Raw genomic sequence first — 2416 nt, 5'->3', positions numbered from 1 at the left:
GGCTTTTGTTGCCAATGCTTTTGGTGTTTTGGTCATGAAGTCCTTGCCTATGCCTATGTCCTGACTGGTTTTGTCTAGGTTTTCTTCTAGGGTTTTTATGGTGTTAGGTCTTATGTATAAGTCTTTAATCCATCTGGAGTTAATTTTAGTGTAAGGTGTCAGGAAGGGGTCCAGTTTCTGCTTTCTGCACAATGCTAGCCAGTTATCCCAACACCATTTATTAAACAGGAAACCCTTTCCCCATTGCTTGTTTTTGTCAAGTTTGTCAAAGATCAGATGGTTGTACATGTGTGGCATTGCCTCCGAGGCCTATGTTCTGTTCCATTGGTCTATGTCTCTGTTTTGGTACCCGCACCATGCTGTTTTGATTACTGTAGCCATGTAATATAGTTTGAAGTCATGTAGCATGATGCTTTCAGCTTTGTTCTTTTTGCTTAGAATTGTCTTGGCTATGCGGGCTTTTCATTTTATTTTTTTTAGACAGGGTCACACTCTTGCCCAGGCTGGAGTGCAGTGGCACAATTACAACTCACTGCAGCCTCAGTCAACCTCCCAGGCTCAAGTGATCCTCCATCCTCAGCCTCCCAAGTAGCTGAGACCACAGGCATGCACCACCATGCCCAGCTAGCTTTTGTATTTTTTGTAGAGATGGAGTCTCACTTTGTTGTCCAGGCTGGTCAACTCCTGGGCTTGGGCGATCTGCCTGTCTCACCCTTCCAAAATATTGGGATTACAGGCATGAGCCATGGCTCCAGCTGGGAAAGATACTGTTAGTTCATGGGAAATGACCTTTTTCTAGCTGAGTCTTGAATTACAGGCTTCTTGGAAAACAGTATAGGTAGGTAAGACGAGTGGAAGATGTGGGGTGATTCTCGGTGTGTGAAACTGACCTACTAAGATCAGGGACAGCTTCAAATGGAACCTGTGTAAGAAACGAGGCTGCCAAAAGGCAAATGATGCCAGCTACCCAGTATGTAGGACAAAAAGTTACATGGTAGTCAAAATCCCACTGGACTCCTTTGCTTACAGGGTTTCCATAATAAGGAATTTATTCTGAGCAAATGAGCAGAGATGTGTGCAAAGATCTAAGTGCAAGGCACACCCAATGAACTCTGTAACTGAGGTGACAACTGGGACAAAAAGGCAAAATCCCGAAACCACACTTAGAGAATATGTTCAGTAAACCATTTTATATCCGTATAATGGGATATCACACCAAAATTCAATACTATGTTGAAGGATAATTAAGGACAAAGTTCCCAATACTGCTTAATAAAAAGCAGATTTCAAAAATACTATTATATAATCCTGTTTCCTAAAAAAAAAGCAGAAGGAAAAAGGGAGGGAGGAAAAGAATGGAGGGAGGGAGGGAAGGAAAGAAGGAGAGAAGGAGGGAGGGAAGGAGAGAGGGAGGGAAGGAATGAGGGAAGGTAGCAGGGGAAGGAAAGAAGTGGGGAAGGAAGGGGAAAGGAAGGAGAGCAGGAAGGAAGGAAGGGGGAATGAAGGAGGATGGGAAGGAAGGAAGGTGGGAAGGAAGGAAGGGGGTATGTGGCTATGTTGCTTTCCATGGCAAAACACTTTGCAGCTGTGATGGAATAGAGGCTCCTGCTGTGGGGAGATGATCCCGGCCTATCTGGGTGGGCCAGTGTCATCACAAGGGTTCTTGTGAGAGGGAGGCAAGAGGGTCAGGGAGGGAGATGAGGTGATGGAAGGAGAATCAGAGGCTGGAATACGCTAGACACCTGGCTTTGAGGATGGAGGAAGGGGCCGTGAGACAATGAATGGGGCAGCCTCTAGAAACTAGACAGGCAAGAAACCAATTCTCCCTGGAGCTTCCAGAAAGGAACGTAGCCCTGCTCACACCTTGACCTTAGTTCGGCATGAGTGATTGCAGACTTCTGAACTTCACAACCGTAATGCGTAAATATGGCATTTAAAATCATGAAGTTTGTGGTAATGTGTTATAGCACTAATAGGACATTAACATGCTGCCTATGTCTGGCTGGGGAATTCTTTTCTTTTGAGATGGAGTCTTGTTCTGTTCACAGGCTGGAGTGCAGTGGTGCGATCTCGGCTAACTGTAACCTCCACCTCCCGGGTTCAAGCGATTCCCCAGCCTCAGCCTCCCAAGTAGCTGGGACTATAGGCGCGTGCCATCATGCCTGGATAATTTTTTGTATTTTAGTAAAGACGGGGTTTCGTCATGTTGGCCAGGCTGGTCTTGGACTCCTGACTGGCTGGGGAATTCTAAGTGATTTTTCTTGTTTTTCGGTGTCCTACAATGTGACAAGTTTATGTGATTTTCTGTATTGACTATTGGTTATCTTTTAAAACAGAAAAAAACAAAAACAAAACCAAAAAACTGCACACAGGCATTTACCTGCACCGTCTCCCCAAAGCCCATTAAAATGACAGA

The sequence above is a fragment of the Cebus imitator genome, unplaced genomic scaffold, assembly GCF_001604975.1.
Source record: "Cebus imitator isolate Cc_AM_T3 unplaced genomic scaffold, Cebus_imitator-1.0 Scaffold426, whole genome shotgun sequence".
Classification (NCBI taxonomy): Eukaryota; Metazoa; Chordata; class Mammalia; order Primates; family Cebidae; genus Cebus; species Cebus imitator.
The sequence above is the reverse complement of the archived record's forward strand: the minus strand, read 5'-3'. Positions refer to the sequence as shown.